Source organism: Hylobates moloch, unplaced genomic scaffold (genome assembly GCF_009828535.3).
Source record: "Hylobates moloch isolate HMO894 unplaced genomic scaffold, HMol_V3 SCAFFOLD_1, whole genome shotgun sequence".
Taxonomy (NCBI): domain Eukaryota; kingdom Metazoa; phylum Chordata; class Mammalia; order Primates; family Hylobatidae; genus Hylobates; species Hylobates moloch.
The window spans coordinates 164,629,651-164,651,139 of NW_026652276.1; positions in this window are offsets into that span (position 1 = coordinate 164,629,651).

A 21,489-nucleotide genomic window follows, 5' to 3' on the forward strand; every position below is an offset into this window, starting at 1 on the left:
CCTGGCTAATCTACTGCGATCATAACTATGGCTAGAAATGAAGAGGTGAAATGTCTAGGTAGAAAGTATTCAAGGTATTCCAGAAGGAAAATTCTAGGAAATAAATATTTGCCACTACTGTGACTGAATATTTAATACATGTCAATTCTACATACATTTTTCTTTAACTTTTCTATAACATTATGTAGTACATATAATGAATACCATGCCCCCAGAAAAGGAACTTGAGTCAAAGAAGTTAACTCCCTTGCCCAAATTCCATAACCACTGAGTGATCTAGCTGAGATTTGAATTCCCATTCATCTGCAGCTTGTACTTTAACTACTTTGTATTCCGGTCTTTCCAACATGGCATTGTTTTTGTTGTTGTTGTTGTTGTTGTTTTGTTTTGTTTGTTTTTTGTTTTTTTTTTCTTTCTTTCTTTCTTTTTTGAGACAGAGTCTCCCTCTGTTGCCCAGGCTGGAATGCAATGGCACAGTCTCGGCTCACTGAAACCTCCACCTCCGGGGTTCAAGCGATTCTCCTTCCTCAGCCTCCTGAGTAGCTAAGATTACAGGTGCGCACCACCTACCCCAGCTAATTTTTGTATTTTTAGTAGAGATGGCATTTCTCCACGTTGGCCAGGCTGGTCTCGAACTCCTGACCTCAAGTGATCTGCCTGCCTCAGCCTTCCAAAGTGCTGGGATTACAGGTGTGAGCCACCATGCCTGGCCTCAACATGGCATTGTTGAGTGCCCATGAAGTAGGAGGTGGGACTTAGACACTGGACCAAATTGAAGACTAGCTAAAACAGGGATGGGGTGGAGACAGCTTTCCATAAGAGACGCTCACCAGTGTGCCATGTCAATTTACCATTGCCATGGCAAAACCCAGGAGTTACCACTCCCTTCTATGGCAATGACCCCATGACCCAGAAGTTACTACCCTTTCCCTAAAAATTCTGCATAAACTACCACTTGATCTACAAGTAATTAAAGGAGGTATAAATATGACTGCAAAACTACCCTGAGCTGTTACTTTCTGCCTATGGGGTTGCCTTGCTCTGCAGGAACAGTCACAGAGCTGTAACACCATCAGAGCTATAACACTGCCACTTCAATAAAGCTGTATTTTTCAACCCTACCACTGGCTCACCCTTAAATTCTTTCCTGGGCAAAGCCAAGAATCTTTGCGAGCTAAGCTCCAATTTGGGGGCTCCCCTGTACTGCATCACACACAACCTGCAAAGCATCGTGCGTGGAGCTTCACATGATTTAAAAAAGAGAATATAATCCCTCTTCTTGAAGGGGTTAAAATCCAGTTGGAGGTGCAAGGATAGGTAAAGACAACATAATTAAAGACAAACAATAAGGAAATAGCCAAAGCAGTACAATGGTTTGGGTGGATGAGATGGAAGGAGGAAATTAGAATTATCACAATAGATAATATTGAAATAGGTAGGGTTTTAGAGTAGAAATGAAGAGCAGAGAACATTTTCAGGCATAAACAAAGCTCCAAAGAAGAGAAAGAACAAAGTGTACTCAGCAAATAGTGAGTGGGCCAGCTTTTTGGATCATGACAGACTCATGGGAGAGCCGACTGGGGCCTTGAGAAGGGCTGTAGAGCAGATAATGGAGAATCATTAAAGGCCTTTGAGTAGAGAATGACACTTGGGAAGAGTCATCTGGGGCTATCTTTGGGTAGAGGATTGAACAAGCAAAAGCTTAAGAGACAAGTTTAAAGTTCATTCGAAGAATCCAGGTCAGGATTTAAAAGGCCTGAGTTTGCCAAGTTGTATTCATCAGAAATAGCCTGTAATGTATGCCCACAGCAAATTAAGCCCTCAATTTCAAAGTTAGTTATAATATTATCACTTCTCAGTATTTAACCAAAATAATTCAAAGTAGGATTTCAAAGAGATATTTGCACATTCATGTTCAATGCAACATTATTCACAATAGCCAAGAGGTGGAAGCAACCCAAATGTTCATGAATAGATGAATAAGTAAAGAAAATTTGGAATATATATGCATACAGTAAAATTTTATATTTAAAAAAGAAGAAAATCCTGTCACATGCTACAATGTGGATGAACTTGAAGGACACTATGGTAAGTGAAATAAGTCAGTTACAAAAAGTAAAATAGTGTATGATTCCACTCATATGAAGTATCTAAAGTAGTCAAAATTGTAGAAAAAGAAAATGCAGGCATAATACGGAGATATTGCCAGCTCAGTTTCACACTGAGAGGTGACAGCCTGCTGGCAGTCCTCACAGCCCTCACTCGCTCTCCGCGCCTCCTCTGCCTGGACTCCCACTTTGGCGGCACTTGAGGAGCCCTTCAGCCCACCGCTGCACTGTGGGAGCCCCTTTCTGAGCTGGCAAAGGCAGGAGCTGGCTCCCTCAGCTTGCAGGGAGGTGTGGAGGGAGAGGCACCAGCGGGAACCGGGGCGGCGGGCAGCGCTTGCGGGCCAACTGGAGTTCCGGGTGGGCGTGGGCTTGGCGGCCCGGCACTCGGAGCGGCTGGCCCTGCCGGCCCGGGGCAATGAGGGGCTTGGCACCCGGGCCAGCCGCTGTGGAGGGTGTACTGGGTCCCCCAGCAATGCCAGCCCACCGGCGCTGTGCTCGATTTCTCACTGGGCCTTAGCTGCCTTCCCACGGGGCAGGGCTCGGGACCTGCAGCCCGCCATGCCTGAGCCTCCCACCCCCTCCATGGGCTCCTTTGCGGCCGAGCCTCCCCGACGAGCGCCACCCCCTGCTCCACCGCGCCCAGTCCCATCGACCACCCAAGGGCTGAGGAGTGCAAGCGCACAGCACGGGACTCACAGGCAGCTCCACCTGCAGCCCTGGTGCAGGATCCACTGGGTGAAGCCAGCTGGGCTCCTGAGTCAGGTGGAGACGTGGAGAACGTTTATGTCTAGCTCAGGGATTGTAAACACACCAATCAGCACCCTGTGTCTAGCTCGAGGTTTGTGGATGCACCAATCAACACTCTGTGTCTGGCTGCTCTGGTGGGGCCTTGGACTGATCTGATGGGGACGTGGAGAACTTTTATGTCTAGCTCAGGGATGGTAAACGCACCAATCAGCGCCCTGTCAAAACAGACCACTTGGCTCTTACCAATCAGCAGAATGTGGGTGGGGCCAGATAAGAGAATAAAAGCAGGCTGCCTGAGCCAACAGCAGCAACCCGCTCGGGTCCTCTTCCACACTGTGGAAGCTTTGTTCTTTGGCTCTTTGTGATAAATCTTGCTGCTGCTCGCTCTTTGGGTCCACACTGCATTTATGAGCTGCAAGCCAGCGAGACCACGAGCCCACCGGGAGGAATGAACAACTCCAGACGCGCCGCCTTAAGAGCTGTAACACTCACCACAAAGGTCTGCAGCTTCACTCCTGAAGCCAGGGAGACCATGAGCCCACCGGGAGGAACGAACAACTCCAGATGCACCGCGTTAAGAGCTGTAACACTCACCGTGAAGGTCTGCAGCTTCACTCCTGAGCCAGTGAGACCACGAACCCACCAGAAGGAAGAAACTCTGAACATATCTGAACATCAGAAGGAACAAACTCCGGATACTCCGCCTTTAAGAACTGTAACACTCACCGCGAGGGTCCGCGGCTTCATTCTTGAAGTCAGTGAGACCAAGAACTCACTAATTCCGGACACACCACCACCAAGTGATAACAGTGAGTCATACACATTTTTTTTGTTTCCTAGTGTAAATAATAGTTACGTTTACACTATACTGAGGCCTATTAAGTATGCAATAGCATTATGTCTAAAACATATACATGCCTTAATTTAAAAATACTTTATTGCTAACAAATGCTAATAATCATTTGAGCCATCAGTGAGTCGCAGTCTTTTTGCTGGGCCTTGCCTCAATGTTGATGGCTGTTGACTGATCAGGGTGGTTGTTGCTGAAGGTGGGGTAGCTGTGGTAGTCTTAAAATAAGACAACAATGATGTTTGCCTCATCCATTGACTCTTCTTTTCATGAAAGATTTCTCTGTAGCATGTCATGCTCTTTGATAGCATTTAAACAAATTTATGGGCACATAGAAGGTATTTAGTATTTATGAGGTACAGGAGACATTTTGATACAGGCATACAGTGTGTGTTTGGTAGCCTTTTATCCACAGAACCTTCAAAACTGAAGTGAACTATGTCAAACCCTGCCACTGCTTTATCAAATAAGTTTATATAATATTCCAAATCCTTTGTCATCATTTCAACAATGTTCATAGTATTTTCACCAGCAGTAGGTCCCATCTCAGTATATCACTTTCTTTGCTCTTCCATAAGAAGCAACTCCTCATTCATTGAAGTTTTATTATGAGATTGCAGCAATTCAGTCACATCTTCAGACTCTACTTCTAATTCTAGTTCTCCTGCTATTTTTATCACATCTTCAGTGATTTCCTTTACTTAAGTTTTGAGCTTCTCAAAGTCATCCATGAGGGTTTGTATTAGTCCATCTGCATTGATATAAAGGAACCCCGGAGGCTGGGTAATTTATAAAGAAAAGAAGTTTACTGTGGCTCATGGTTCTGCAGGCTGTACAAGAAGCATGGTACTAGCATCTGCTTCTGGTGAGGGCCTCAGCAACCTTACAATTATGGCAGAAAGCAAAGGGGGAGCCGATGCATTACATGAATAGAGTGGGAGCAAGAGAGAGAAAGAAAGTGCCACACTCTTTTAAACAACCAGATCTCCTGTGAATTCAGAGTGAGAACTCACTCATTACCATGAGGAGGGCACCAAGCCATTCGTAAAAGATCTGCTTTCATGATCTAAACACCTCCCACCCAGCCCTACCTCCAACATTGGAGATTACAATTTAACATGAGATTTAGAGGGGACAAATAAACAAACCATAACAGGGTTGGAATTAACTTCTTCCAAACTCCTGTTAATGTTGATATTTTGACATCCTCCCAGGAGTCATGAATGTTCTTAATGGCATCTAGAATGGTGAGCCCTTTCCAGAAAGTTTTCATCTTCCTTTGCCCAGACATATTAGAAGAATTCATATCTATGGCAGCTGTAGCTTTACAAAATATATTTCTTATGTAATATAACTTGAAAGTCAAAATGACTCCTTGATCCATGGGCTGCAGAATGAATGTAGTGTTAGCAGGCATAAAAACAACATTAATCTCCTCATACGTCTCATTGGAGCTCTTGGGTGACTAGGTACATTGTCAATAAGCAGTATATTTTGAAAAGAATCCTTTTTTCTGAGCAGTAGGTCTCAATAGTGGGATCAAAATATTCAGTGAATCATTGACCATGTACTGTCATCTAGGCTTAGTTATTCCACTTACACAGCATAGGCAGAGTAAATTTAGCATAACTCTAGGGACCTTAGTATTTTCAAACGGTAAATGAGCACTGGCTTCAATTTAAAGTCACCAGCTGCATTAACCCCTAACAAGAGAGGCACCCTGTCCTTTAAAGCTTTGAAGACAGGCATTGAGTTCTCTCTAGCTGTAAAAGTTCTAGATGGCATCTTCTTCCAATACAATGCTGTTTGTCTACATTAAAAATCTGTTGTTTAGTATAGCCACCTTATCATTTATCTTTATAACTTCTGAATAACTTGCTGCAACTTATACTTTAGCACTTGCTGCTTCGCCTTGCACTTTTATGTGATGGAGACGGCTTCTTTCCTCAAACCTCCTGAACCAACCTCTGCTAGTTCCAACTTTTCTTCTGCAGCTTCCTCACCTCTCTCAGCCTTCGTAGGGCCTTGATCTGGATTGGGATAAAGGGAATGTTGTGGCTGGTCTGATTTTCTATCCAGACCACTAAAACTTTCTCCATATCAGCAATAAGGCTATTTCACTTCCTTGTCATTCTTGTATTTATTGGCATAGCACTATTAATTTCCTTTAAGAACTTTTCCTTTGCATTCACACTTGCCTATTTGGTGTAAAGAGGCCTAGCTTTCAGTCTGTCTTAGCTTTCAACATGGCTTCCTCACTAAAGTTAATCATTTCTAGCTTTTGATTTAAAGTGAGATATGTGACTCTTCCTTTCACTTGAACATAGACGCCACTGTAGGCTTATTAGTTCACCTAATTTCAATATTGTTGTGTCTCAGGAAATAGGAAGGCCCAAGGAGAGGGAAAAACATAGTAGAATGACTGGTCGGTGGAACAGTCAGAATGCATACAATATTTATCGATTAAGTTCACCCTCTTTTGTGGGCATGGTTCATGGTACCCCAAAAGAATTGTAACAGCAAATATCACTGATAATATATCAATATAACATAAAATAATGGTGGAAAATTTTGAAAAATTGTGAAAAATTTTCAAATTATTAAATTTCTAAATGTGACACAGAGACACAAAGAAAGCACGTGTTTTTAGAAAAATGGCACCAATAGACTCCCTCAATGCAGGGTTGCCACTAACCTTCAATTTGTAGGGGAAAAAGCCAGTATCTGGTAAGCACAATAAAATGAAGTATGCCTGTATAAAGGTAATTTCCAAGGACTGGGGGTAAAGGGATGGAGGAATTAGTGATTAATGGGTATAGAATTTCAGTTTTGCAAGGTGAAAAATTCTAGAGGTTTGTTGCACAACAATGTGAATGTACTTAAAGTTACTGCACCATACACTTTAAAATGATTAAGTTGGTAAACTTAGTGTTATGTTTTTATGACAATAAATAAGTTTTAAATTATTTTAATTTTTGTGTACACAGGCATGGTACAAATATTGACTATGGGCCTGGAAATGAATAAGAAATGGATATCCTCTATCTTCCAGAGGCTCAAAATCTAATGAAAACATACAATTACCTTTTAATACCAAGCAGACTAACAAAGGTACAATAATGGAAGACATTTGCCATGAAAGATTGAAAAAGGAAAAGTAAATTCCAATTAAGAACGTTTTCAGGCCGGGTGCAGTGGCTCATACCTGTAATCCCAACACTTTGTGAGGCCAAGGTGGGGCAGATCACGAGGTCAGGAGTTTGAGACCAGCCTGACCAACATGGTGAAACCCTGTCTTTACTAAAAATACAAAAATTAACCAGGCATGGTGGCGGGCACCTGTAATCCCAGCTACTCAGGAAGCTGAGGCAGGAGAATCACTTGAACCTGGGAAGCAGAGGTTGCAGTGAGTCATGATTGCACCACTGCACTCCAGCCTGGGCAACAGAGCGAGACTCCATCTCAAAAAAAAAAAAAAAAATGCTTTCAGTTTTCAGTCTGGAATGGAAGGCGTTGTTGAAGAGATTCTGAGGGTGTGTGTATAATTAGATATGTTTCAACAAATGATGATGGTATTTGAGAATGGGGTTAGAGATCAAGCAGAAGAAGAGGCATATACTTCTCTCTCTCTCTTTTTTGATAGGCCTTATTTTTTGGAGCAGTTCTAGGTTTACAGAAAATTGAACAGAAAGTACAAAGAGTTCCCATACACTACCCATTCTCTAACCCTCCTCCCTCTTAGTTTCCAGTATTATTAACATCTTGTATTAGTGTGGTATATTTGTTATAATTTATGCGCCATTATTGACACATTATTATTAACTAAGGTCCATGGTTTACATTAGGGTTCACAGTTTGTGTTGTACAGTTATATGAGTTTTTGACAAACACATAATATCATTTATCCATCACTACAATAACACACACAACAGTTTCACTACCCTAGAAATCCTCTGTGCTCTACCCATTCGTCCCTCTCTTTCTCCTTCCGAACCTCTGGAATCTACTGATTTTTATAGTGTCTCTGGAGGTTTGCCTTTTCCAGAATGTTATATGGTTAGAATCATATTGCATACCATATAGTTGGTCCTGTGTATCCACAAGTTATGCATCCTCAGATTCAATCAACTGCTTATAGAAAATATTTGGAAAAAATAATAACATAACAGTAAAAAAAGAATACCAAAAAACCCCACAGTATAACAACTATTTACATAGCATTTGCAATGTATTAGGCAAGTAATCTAGAGATGACTTAAAGTATAGTAATCACAGGGATACATCCTGAGACATGTATCTTTGGGCAACTTTATCAGTATGTGAATATCAGAGTGTAGTTCCACAAACCTAGGTAGTATAACCTACTACACACCTAGATTAGATGGTATAGCCTATTGCTCCTAGGTTGTGATACTGTAAACAGGCCAGGTGTGGTGGGTCACATCCGTATTTCCAATGCTTTCAAAGGCCAAGGCAGGAGGATTGCTTGAGGCCAGGAGTTTGAGATCAGCTTGGGCAACATAGCGAGAGCTCATCTCTACAAAAAACATTTAAAAATTAGCTGGGCAGAGTGGAGTACTATGATAGTACCAGCTACTCTGTTGGCTGAGGTAGGAGAATTACTTGAGCCCAGGAGTTTGAGGTTACTGTGAGCTATGAGTGTGCCACTGAAGCTACCTAGCTTTTGGGGTACAGGTGGTTTTTTTTTTGAAACGGAGTCTCGCTCTCTCACCCAGGCTGGAGTGCAGTGGCGCGATCTCGGCTCGCTGCAAGCTCCGCCTCCCGGGTTCACACCATTCTCCTGCCTCAGCCTCTCCAAGTAGCTGGGACTACAGGTGCCCGCCAGGTGGTTTTTGTTTACATGGATGAAATGTACGGTGGTGAAGTCTGAGATTTTAGTGCACCCGTCACCCGAGTAGTGTACATTGTACCCAATATTGTGTTTTACTTCCTTCACTTCCCCTCCCACCATCTCCACTTCTGAATGACTTCAATGACCATTATACCATTCTGTATGCCTTTGAGTACCCATAGTTTAGCTCCCACTTATAAATGAGAACATATGGTATTTCATTTTCCATTCTTGAGTTACTACACTTAGAGCAATGGCCCCTAGCTCCATCCAAGTTGCTGCAAAAGACATTATCTTGTTCCTTTTAATGGCTGAGTAGTGTTCCATATTGTATATATACCATTTTTTTTTTACCCACTCATTGGTTGATGGGCACTTAGGTTGGTTCCATATCTTTGTAATTGTGAGTTATGCTGCAATAAACATACACATGCAGGTGTCTTTATATAATGACTTCTTTTGCTTTGGGTAAATACCCAGTAGTGGGATTACTGGATCTAATGGTAGGTCTAATGCTAGGTCTACTTTTAGTTCTTTTAGAAATCTCCATACTGTTTTCCATAGAGGTCGTACTAATTTATATTCCCACTAACAGTATATAAGCATTCTCTTTTCACCATATCCATGCCCACATCTATCGTTTTTTTGATTTTTTAATAGTGGCCATTCTGACTGGGGTAAGATGGTATCTCATTGTGGTTTTATTTTGCATTTCCCTGATGATTAGTGATGTTGAGCATTTTTTCATGTGTTGGTTGGTCACTTGTATATCCTCTTTTGAGAACTGTCTATTCGTGTCATTTGCCTTTTGATGGCATCTTTTTTCTCGCTGATGTATTTGAGTTTCTTGTTGATTCTAGATATTAGTCCTTTGACAGATGCATAGTTTATAAATATTTTCTCTCATTCTGTGGGTTGTCTGTTTACTCTGATAATTTTTTTTTCTGTGTGGAAGCTTTTTAGTTTAATTAGGTCCCATTTATTTATTTTCATTTTGTTGCATTTGCTTTTGGAGTCTTGGTCATAAATTCTTTCCCTAGGCCAATGTCCAGAAGAATTTTTTCTTGGCTTTCTTCTAGAATTTTTATGGCTTCAGGTCTTAGATTTAAGTCAAGATTAAACCACCTTGAGTTGATTTGTTTATGTGGTGAGCAATAAGGATCCAGTTTAATTCTTCTACATGTGGCTATCGAGTTTTCCCAGCACCATTTATTAAGTAAGGTGTCCTTTCACCAATTTATGTTTCTGTATGCTTTGTCAAGGATCAGCTGGTTGTATTTGGCTTTATTTCTGGTTTTTCTCTTCTGTTCCATTGTTCTGTGTATCACTTTTATACCAGTACCATGCTGTTTTGGTTACTATAGCCTCGTAGTATAATTTGAAGTCAGGTAATGTGATGCCCCCAGCTTTGTTCTTTTTTCTTAGGATTGCTTTGGCTATTTTGGCCTTTTTTTCTGGTAACATGTGAATTTTAGAATTTTTTTTCTAGTTCTGTGAAAAATGATGTTGGTATTTTGATAGGAATTGAACTGAATCTGTAGATTGCCTTGGGCAGTATGGTCATTTTCAACATAATGATCCTTCCAACCCATGAGCATAGGATGTATTTCCATTTGTTTGTATCACCTGTGATCTCTTTCAGCAGTGTTTTATAGTTAGTCATATAGAGAGCTTTCACCTCTTTGGTTAAGAATATTCCTAGAGTTTTTTTTTTTTGCAGCTATTATAAAAGGGATTGAGTTCTTGATTTGATTCTCAGCTTGGTTGTTGGTGGTGTATAGCAGTGCTACTGATTTGTGTATATTGATTTTGTAACCAGAAACTTGATTGAATTCTTTTATCAAATCTAGAAGTCTTTTAGAGGAGTGTTCAGGATTTTCTAGGTACAGGATCATATCATTGGCAAACAGATAGTTTGACTTCCTCTTTTCCAATTTGGATGGGCTTTATTTCTTTCTCTTGCCTGATTGATCTGGCTAGGATTTCCAGTACTTTGTTGAGTAGAAGTGATGAAGGTGGGCATCTTTGTCTTGTTCCAGTTTTCAAAGGGAATGCTTTCAATTTTTCCCCACTCAGTATAATGTTGGGTTTGCTATATATGGCTTTTATTATTTTGAGGTATGTCCCTTTTATTCACAGTTTGTTGAGGGTTTTTATCATAAAGGGATACTAGATTTTATCAAATACATTTTTCTGCATCTACTGAGATGATCATATAATTTTTGTTTTCAATTCTGTTTATGAGGTGAATCACACTTATTGACTTGTGTATGTTGAACCATCCCTGCATCCCTGGGAGGAAATCCACTTGAACATGGATTATCTTTTTGATGTGCTGTTGGGTTTGGTTTGCTAGTATTTTGTTGAAGATTTTTGCATCTATTTTCATCAGGGATATTGGTGTGTAGTTTTCTTTGTTTGTTATGTCCTTTCCTGGCTTTGGTATCACAGTGGTACTGGCTTCATAGAATGAACCACACAGGATTTCCTTTCTCAATCTTTTGGAATCATTTCAGAAGAAATGGTAACAATTCTTTGAATGCCAGGTAGAATTTGGTTGTGAATCCATTTGGTCCTGAGCTTTTTCTTGTTAGCAATTTTGCATTACTGATTCAATCTTACTTCATGTTCTTGTTCTGTTAAGGATTTCTCTTTCTTCCTGATTCAAGCAGGAAGGAAGGAAGGGATACAACAAAGGAGGGTTGTGTGTCTCCAGGAATTTATCCATTTCCTCTAGATTTTCTAGCTTGTGTACATCGAAGTGTTCATCGTAGTCTCTAATAATCTCTTATGTTTCTGTGGTTTTAGTTGTAATGTGTCCATTTTCATTTCTAATTGAGCGCATTTGAATATTTGCTCTTTTCTTGGTTGATCTAGCTAATGTTTTATTTATTTTCTTTATCTTTTCAAAGAACCAACTTTTTGTTTCATTATCCTTTGTATATTTTTTTGTTTCAATTTAATTCAGTTCTTCTTTGACCTTCGTTATTTCTTTTTGTCTGCTAGCTTTGGATTTGATTTGTTCTTGTTTCTCTAGTTCCTTGAGATGTGACATTACATTGTCAGTTTGTGATCTCTCAGACTTTCTGATGTAAGAATTTAGTGCTATAACCTTTCCTCTTAGCACTGCTTTCACTGTATTCAGAGGTTTTGATAGCTTGTGCCACTGTTATCATTCATTTTAAAGAATTTTAAAATTTCCATGTTGATTTTATTGTTAACCCAAATGTCATCCAGGAACAGGTTAATTTCCATGTATTTGTATATTGTTGAAGGTTCCTTTTAGAGTTGATTGTTAGTTTTATTCCACTGTGGTCTGAGAAAATATTTAATAAGGTTTTGATTTTTTAAAATTCATCACTATTTCTTGAAAAGACTATCTGAGGCATATATTTTTCCTTTGATTTGATATTCGATTGGAGAAGTTTTAAAAGCACTATCATGTGGTGCTGACCAATCTAGTTGTTTACAACTACACACCTCTAGTCTTATAACCCAAAGTGGCCTTTGCACTGGGTTGGGGAGTAGTGCATTAAAAATAGTTGATCTTGCTTTATTTAACAACCTGAAAAGTTCAATCTAAGCACATTTTGATTACATAAATTGATGTACAATGCTGATAATCTACAATTCTGTGATGAATCCTTGTGTATTATAAATAATTACCCACCAACTTGCATGTTAGATTTTCAAATACTAAATTTCCCATAAGTGATGAACACTTTGATGCAGTGAAAAGGGACATGAGAATGAGAAAGAGAGGAATTCTTCCATGCAAATTGACATATCTCAATGCTAGCATCAACCCCTTTACTCCTATAAGAAAGCATGTCAAATCTGAAATGCTATGTACCATCACCCAGTCTCAAGCCTACTTCAGAGACAAAAGCTACATTGAGGTTAAAATGAAAAGATCTTTGATAAGTTTTTTTATAAAATATGTACTAAGAGCTATTTACAAATTAAATACTGCTCACTGCAAATGTACCGATTTTACCTCTTAATCTAGTTATTGCTCTTAAAGTCAAAAGAAAAGCTCAAAGAAGAGGTTAAATAGCTATGACAAAATATGCTGGCCAAATTCCTAACTTACTAGCCATTAAGTGGTGCTTTAACACACACACACACACACACACACACACACACACACAGTCTTCAGTTTTGAAAGAGGAAATTAAGAAATATCTATGTGGTTTTAGATTTTTCTAAATGCTTGTTAGATAATTTCCAAATACAACTCTAGTTATGCTATAACTACCTTTCTTTGTAATATAATTGTATTCTAATTACCCTATTTCCATCCTTTTCACTTTTGCCTCCATATGTCTTCATCTTCTCTTCTCTCCCCTCATCCTTGTATTTCCTTCCAGCAGCTTTTCTTTCAAGGATAATGCTAAGCCTAAATGCACGTTTTTAACAATTGATAATAAAACACAACCAGGAAAATAACCTATGCAACAAAACCAAAAATCTTTACATCTTTGAAAAATCAATTTAAATACTTATAGGGAAAAATCCGATGATTATAAATATAAATTCTTTATGTAGTTTTCAGTTCACTTTTCATCATTGTCTAAATATAAACGTTTATTTTTCTGAGCTGTGAAATCAGTGTGTATAACTTTCTTTATGTTATACCTTGATACTTATTATTTCAAATTTATATTTCTAGAAATCAAATAAACCTAACTTGTCGAAAAATAAACCACAATTTTGGTACATTACTTCTCTAGATTATAGCCTACTTTATAGTTCTTGTAACTGCTCCTTGGAAAGATTAATCCTAATAGAAGAGTGATACACCTGTCTGCCATAGTTCTCCCAACACCTTTTTAAAAAGTAAAAAAGCATGTAAGTCATCTGCATTTATTTACAGATAATTTAACATATATATATATAGGTACTGTGTATGTGCCTTTAATCAGGAAGAATTTTTCTGTAGTGCTTCACTATTTGTTATTTCTTGTGAGCTAACTTTTAATGTCATTTGACTATTTGATAAGTGAAATCCAGATATGTCTGGTGTTTTAGAATATATATTTTATACATTATATGCTTCACTTAATTCTCTCCCTTCTTATGCTTGCTTCATTATAGAGTTATACTTTAAGAAGAATTATAAGACAGCTTGTATAAAATAACAAACTGTATTTTCTAGCATTAAAGGAATTTATAAATCAGAGATATTACATAGGGGTTAAGAACTCAAGCTTTGGAGTCATGCATACCTGGGTTAAAACTAGTTCCTATGATTAACTAGCTGTGTGATTCTGTGCAAATTGCTTAAACTCTTTAAGCCTCAATATCTTTATTTGTAAAATCTGCATAATAGTGCCCATCTGTTGAGATTGTAATAAGAATTAAATGAAATTATGTTCATAAAGAACTTAATATAGTGATTGGCACCAAGTAAACTCTTAATGAATATTAGATATTGTTATTAGTATATAGGTGTGGATAGAAAAAAAGACTGAAAAGTTGCCCCAGAACATTAATGGTGGATATGTTGGGTGATTACACAATAAAATTTTTTCTTTTGAATGTAACCTTATTTTTAATGGCTCTATGATGATTATGTGTTCTAACACATCTGCCAGATACCCAGAATAGTTCAGTGACAGCAATAAGTCATTGAAAAACAACAGAAGTTTCTGTTATAAGCTTTTTCCTTTTGAAAACTTTTCAAATATACACTAAATCTTATCAGTTGACAGTGGTTATGGTATTAGGAATGATAGTGGATATTAAGAACAATAAGCTTCGAATGGGTAAGGTGCTGCACCTCCTTGTTATAAGGCACACAAAGGATAAGGATGAAGCCAGAATGAATGATTATGATTGTGCCCTCTTCCTCTCTGGATAAATACCATGTATTGTGTTCTTCTCCTCCTGAACACTACATCCAGCACAGACCACTTAGGGCTCCACTGAGATGCAATGAGCCATAAAGAAATCCCTCCCCAGGGATCTTATAATAATATACTACAGTCTTCTCTGAAACTCATCTGGGGCAGTATAACCTCCAAGTATATCCTCCAGGGAGATGCTTTCCTGCTAATGATGAGGGGGTACAGCCAGGTCGCTGGTGGTGCCCTTGCCACCCCCAGTCCTTATTCTTCTACTTTTACTAGGTATTAAGGTGAAATTCTTTGTGGAGGATGATACAATTCACATTACTGACCAGATGATATTAAAAATATATGGCCTAACTGTAAAATATGTTTAAATAGTTTATGAGAGGATATTGAAAGAAAGAGATCCTCTTTTCATTTAAGTTTTTATCATGAAAACCAATTTGCACACAAGGAAGCCTTTAATGTCCTAATGGTCTCATTTAAGAAAAGAACCATTTCTTTGCCTCTTGGATGTGTCTACCAAATTTTGAAAGATGTCCAAATTGATATTTTAGATTGGACCCTTTATTGTTGCAAATATATATGTATGTGTGTGTGAATTTTGAATAATGGTCTGAAGTTGATAAAGGATAATTCATAAACATTTTTAAAAATTTGTGTATTTCCATTTGTCATTGGTCTTGCAGTCACTTTTTGCTTTTCTTTTTTCAGCTTGCATAGAACTATTTAATACCAGTGAAGAAATGATTGTTCAAAGTACTTTTAAAACTCAATTTTAATTTTTTATCTTTTGTTAGTGAATTTATAATTAAGCTTCTTTTTAACCAGACTGTTTTTTACTAAAATTTTCTTACCATATGGACTAAAAGTCATAGAAGATTAAATATCATAGGCTGTTTAAAACTGATATGTCTTTTATCACTTTGATCTTCTTAATATTCATCATTTTCAAGTTAAACTTCCCCTCTCGTCTACTAAAGGCTCATGTTGATGGAGATAAATTGCTGAACTGTTCAAATATTTTCTTAACATTCTAACTTGTCAAATATAAATAAGGTCATAGAGAATCATGTTAAATCGGGTGAACTATCATCAAGAGTCTAAAGTCTTTTTTTCTTTAAGTAAAAGAACTATAAATACAAATACAGTTGTGTATTTTGAGAAAAATCATTTCTGAAACATTTCAGGTCAACAAATTAGTAGAATCCAAGTTTCGTTCAACAAATCCAATGAGTATATTTTTTATTTTATTTCTATGATAGAGTGGAGGGGGGGAGAGAGAGAGAGAGAGAGAGAGAGAGAGAGAGAGAGAGAGAAGGTGTCCTGGGAAGAAATTCCAAATAAACAGAAAACAAACAGGTAGTCAGGAAACTCTAAAATTAGCATAAATACTGATGAAGCACCTACTATATGCCAGACAATAGAGATGCAGCTTTCTACTACTGCTAAGCTCTTCCTGGTGTATTAGAGACCATTATCGTTATTTCATGGTTTATCAACCAGAGGAAAGCTGAGGCTCAGAGAGGTTAAGTGACTTGCTCAAAATTGCACAGGTGGTAACAAGTAAAGCCAGAACCTAACTTAGGTGTTTGATAAGAGAGCTCAAATGCTTCACTTGCTATACAACCATCATGGAACTTACTTTGGGGTTTTATCAGGTCTGCTAAAGCCAAGAAACAGAGCTGGGTTTCATGCACAAACTTATCAGAATTGTAATTTGGGGCACAATAAATATTTACTTGACCTCAGTCAAATTAGCTTTTTTGTGCCTCAAGTTCTTCATTTGTAAAATGGGGATGTTACTACTTCACTAGATTGGCCTGAAAATTATATGTGTTAGCACATAAGAAGCACATAAAAAACATTCACATACACTATGAGCACTATCATTAAATTTTGTGAAGCCTTTATTATTTAGAACTGTATTCTAATAGATTTTCATTTCACCAGGGGGTATTTTAATTCTCTGTTTCTGATTTTGGAGGACGATAAGATAAAATGGTAACAGCTGTTCAGCTGTTAGTGTTAAAGGAAGAAAGCTGCACAAAAAGGCAGTGGAGAAACATAATTACTTCAAGAGACACTAAAAGGAAGAAAAAATAATATATAATATTCCATGTCAGAAGGAGTCAGTCTCTAAAAGCTACCCCATAGTAACACAAACACACATCTTGATAGCTGTCTGTCTAGAAATCAAAACCTGGGGCATTGACAGTAAAAACCAGCACATTAAACCCAAGACAATAAGTACAGCGAGGGGGGTAAAATGAGCAGGACATAATGATACAATTACATCTTCAGAGTGCCTCCCGACACTCACTTTCGGCCATTTTCTCCCTGCCACCTACTCTTGTCCTGGATGATTAGCCTAGGTCTCTGGCCTCCCACTAACCATGATTCTGTGCCTTTTGTATTTGTCCTCCCTCCCGTTGTTTCACTCCACCCACTTCACTGCATCCCCAGCCTCTGCTATATGCACTGGCCCTTTTTAAGACATTAGTCAGGCACCAATGTCGAAGTTTGTATTCCTACCAATGGTGGTCTTCAAAATTATACCAGCTCTGAATCCGAAACATGGTCAGACTCACAAACAATGTTTATGGACTGCTTTGTAGCAGTGGGTGGTAAGGAAGAAAAGCATATCAGTTCTAGCAGCAAGCTGCCTGACAGTAGTTATGAATGATTAACAATTACAAAGCCAATGGAGAATGGAGTTTCTAGAGTCAGTGGAAACTACACTTACTAAAAATGAACTCTTAGGATAGAGCTTCTTTTAACTTCAGTCTACACTTCTTTTTTTCAGTTTTCATTTTTTTTCATTTGTGTAATAACCTCTGGACTTCTCTTTGTGGAAAGTTTTGACCTTTCCTAAATGGTGGAGGGGAGGGGCTTTTTTCTGTGAAGAAGTGAGAAAGTGTGTATGTGTGTTCACACAAGCGCACACACATGCCCACACAAGTGCACCTGGTAGGTAGGAAGGTGCACCTGGGTGGGTAGGAAGATACTACCACTTTTAATACTTATTTTTGAGCAAATGTTTGAGACATCAGCCAAGTCACCTCCTCACTGAAGACACTACACTTCTGTAGTCACTTCCAGCAACAAGGTTATAAAATTTGATGGTTCTATGATTTGATAAGAATGGATATCATGAAATAGACTTTCCCAGACAAACAAAAGCTGAGGGAGTTCATCATTACTAGACCTGCCTTACAAGAAATACTAAAGGGAATTCTTCAAGCCAAGAAAAAAAGGTACTAATTAGTAATATACCACCATATGAAAGTATAAAAACAAGTAGAGTTGGCACTTTGTATCCATGAGTTCCACATTCATGGACTCAACTAACTGTGGATCAACAATAGCTGGGGAAAAAAAGCATCTGTACTGAGCATGAACAGATGATTTTCTTTGCCATTATTCCCAAAATAATCAGTAGAACAGCTATTTACATAGTGTTTACCTTGTATTACGTGTTATAAGTATTATAAGGATGATTTAAAGTATATGTGATGATGTTAATAGGTAATAAGCAAATAATATGCCATTTTTTGTAAGGAACTTGAGCATCCATGGATTCTGATATCCATGGGGAGTCCTGAAAACCAATCCACCACAGATACTGAGGGACAGCTGTATACAGTCAAATTCAGAATACTCCAATATTTTAATGTTAGTATATAAATCATTTACATCTTTAGTATGAAGATTAAAAGACAAAACTATTAAAATAATAATAGATATAATAATTTGTTAAGGAATACACAACATAAAAAGATGTGTATTGTGACATCAAAGGCACAAAATGTGGAAGAGAAGAGTAAGAGTGCAAAGTTTTCATATGCAAGAGATATTTAGTTGTTATCAGCTTGAAATATCATAGATGAAAGCCTCATATAACCATGAAGCAAAAATCTATACTAGATACACAAAAGATAAAAAGTAAGGAATCAAAGCATACCATTAACAAAAAATCATCTAATCACAAAGGAAGACAGCAGAGAGGAAGAGAGGAACAAAGTATCTACAAAACAACCAGAAAACGATTCACAAAATGGCAGTAGGGAGTCCTTACCTATCAATAATTATCTTGAATGTAAATAGATTAAAATTTTTATATCAAAATATATGCTGCCTATAAAAGACTCACCTTACCTATAAGGACATACATACATTTAAAGTGAAGGGATGGAAAAGGATATTGCATGCAAATGGAAACTGAAAGAGAATGAGGTAGCTATACTGATCTCAGATAAAAAGATTTTAAGTCAAAAACTGTAAACAGAGACAAAGTCCATATATAATAAGATGGTCAATTCCTTGAGAAGATAAAAAATTTCAAATATATATACATTCAACCAACATGCACCTAAATATAATAAGCAAATATCTCTCTGAAGGGAGAGATAAGCTGCAATACAATAATAGTAGGAGACCTCAGTACTCTACTTGCAACAATGGACAGATCATTCAGACAGAAAATCAATAAAGAAACATTGGACTTGAACTGTACTTTAGACCAAAAAGACCTAACAGACATATGCAGAACCTTCCATTGAACAGCAGTAGAATTCGTATTCTTCTAGGGCTCACACAAAACATTCTGCAGGATAGATTACATGTTAGGCCACAAAAATACTCTTAATAAATTTAAGAAGATTGAAATCATATCAAATATCTTTTCCAACTATAACAGATTAAGCTAAAAATTAGTAATAGGAAGAATTTCTGAAAATTCATAAATGCATAGAAATTAAACATGTTCTTGAACAACCAATGGGTCAAAGAAGAAACAAAAGGGGAAATTAAAGAAATATCTTGAGGCAAGTAAAAACGGAAACGCAACTTACCAAACTTATGGATTGCAGCAAAAGCAATACTAAGAGGGAATTTATAGCAATAAATGTCTCCATCTAAAAAGAAGAAAGACCTCAAATAAACAACCTAACATGACACCTCAAATAATGAGAAAAAGAAGAACACACTAAGCCCAAAGTTAGTAGAAGGAAGTAAATAACAAAGATCAAGCCAGAAATAAATGAAATAGAGACTAGAAAAACAACAGAAAAGATCAATGAAACTAAAAGTTGCTTAAAAAAAAAGACAAAATCAACAAATATTTAACTAAACCAAGAGAAAAAGAGGACTCAAACAAATAAAACCAGAAATTAAAGAGGACACATTACAACTGATACCACGGAAATACAAAGGACCATAAGATACTGCTATGAACAATTATACACCAATGAATTGGGTAACCTAGAAGAAATGGATAAATTTCTGGAAATATACCCTTTACCGAGACTGAATCATGAAGAAATAGAAAATCTGAGTAGACCAATAATTAGTAAGAAGATTGAATTAGTTTATAAAAAGTATTCCATCAAGGCCGGGCATGGTGGCTCACGCCTGTAATCCCAGCACTTTGGGAGGCCGAGGCAGGCAGATCACGAGGTCAAGAGATGGAGACCATCCTGGCTAACACGGTGAAAACCCGTCTCTCCTAAAAATACAAAAAAATTAGCCAGGTGTGGTGGCAGGCGCCTGCAGTCCCAGCTACTTGGGAGGCTGAGGCAGGACAATGGCATAAACCCGAGAGGCGGAGCTTGCAGTGAGTCGAGATTGTGCTACCGCACTCCAGCCTGGGCTACAGAGTGAGACTCCATCTCAAAAAAAAAAAAAAAAATTATTCCATCAAAAAAAGGAAAGAAAGAAAAGAAAAAAAGCTCAGGACCTGATGGCTTTGCTGCTGAATTCTGCCGAACACTTAAAGAAATATTACTGAAATTTCTGAAACTCTTTCAAAAAATTGAAGATGCATAAATATTTCCAAATTCATATTACAAGGCCAGGATTTCCCTGATACCAAAGCCAGACAAGGACATTACAAGAAAAGAAAATAGACCAACATCTCTAATAAACACAGATGCAAAACCCTCAACAAAATACTAGCAAACTGAATGCAAATGCCATAGCACATTTTAAAAATCATTCACCATGATCAACTGGGATTTATGGGATACAAGTATGCTTCAGCAAACATACATCAATAAATGTGATATACCACATTAACTTAATGAAGAACAAACACTATATGATATCTCAATAAATACAGAAGAGTACCTGACAAATTCAACACCCTTTTGTGATAAAAACTCAACATACTAGGTATAGAAGGAACGTACCTCAATGCAATAGAGACCATATATGACAAGCCCACAGCTAACATCATACTCAACAGGTAAAAATTGAAAGTTTTTGCTGTAAGACCTGGTACAAAGCAGGGATATCCACTCTCATCACTTCTATTCAGTAAAGTACTGAGCAGTTGTGCAAGAGAAATATAGCCATCCCAAATGAAAAGAAAGAAGTTAAATTGTTTCTGTATACAGATGACATAATCTTACACATAAGATACCCTAAAGACTCTAACAAAAAACTGATAGAACTAATAAAAGAATTCAGTAAAGTTGCAGGATACAAAATCAACATACAAAATGAGTAGCCGTTCTACATACTAACAATGAACTATTCAAAAAAGAAATAAAGAAACCCATTTACAAGAGCTACAAAATAAATTAGGAATAAGTATAACCAAGAAGATGAAATACTGTACACTAAAAACTATAAAGCATTGATGAAAGAAATTAAAGAAGACATAAATAAATGGAAAGATAACTCATGTTCATAGATTGGAAGAGTTAATATTGTTAAAATGTCCATATTATCCAAAGTGATCTACAAATTCAATGTAATGTCTTTTAAAATTTCAATGACATTTTCACAGAAATAGAAGAACATAATCCTAAAATTTGTGTGGAATCATAAAAGATTCTGAATAGTCAAAGCAATCTTCAGCAAAAAGAACAAAGCTGGAGGTATCACACTACTTTATTTCAAAATCTACTACAAAACTATAGTAACCAAAATAGCATGGTACAGGCATAAAAATAGACACATGGACCAATGAAACAGAATAGAGAGCCTAGAAATAAATCCACAAATTTATGGCCAATTGATTTTCAACAAAGATGTCAAGAATGCACAGTGAGGAATGGACAGTCTCTTCAATAAATG